This window comes from Arachis duranensis, chromosome 5 (assembly GCF_000817695.3).
Source record: "Arachis duranensis cultivar V14167 chromosome 5, aradu.V14167.gnm2.J7QH, whole genome shotgun sequence".
NCBI lineage: Eukaryota > Viridiplantae > Streptophyta > Magnoliopsida > Fabales > Fabaceae > Arachis > Arachis duranensis.
Genome location: NC_029776.3, coordinates 55,404,395 through 55,404,755, shown reverse-complemented (window position 1 = coordinate 55,404,755; position 361 = coordinate 55,404,395).

Sequence of the window (361 nt, the reverse complement as noted above, 5' to 3'; positions counted from 1 at the left end):
GAAAAAATACCTAATCTAAGCAACAAGATGAACCGTCAGTTGTCCAAACTCAACAATCCCCGGCAACAGCGCCAAAAACTTGGTGCTGTTGCCGGATTAGAAATTTGGCACTGATGTTACCGGACCAAAAGCTTGCCGAAATACTCGAACAATCCCCGGCAACGGTGCCAAAAACTTGGTTCGCGAAATTGTGATCACTACTTTTCACAACTCAAATAATCCCCGGTGATGAAACCAAAAACTTGGTGTTCAATACCATGGCATAAACATAACTTCGCACAACTAACCAGCAAGTGTACTGGGTCGTCCAAGTAATAAACCTTACGCGAGTAAGGGTCGATCCCACAGAGATTGTTGGTAT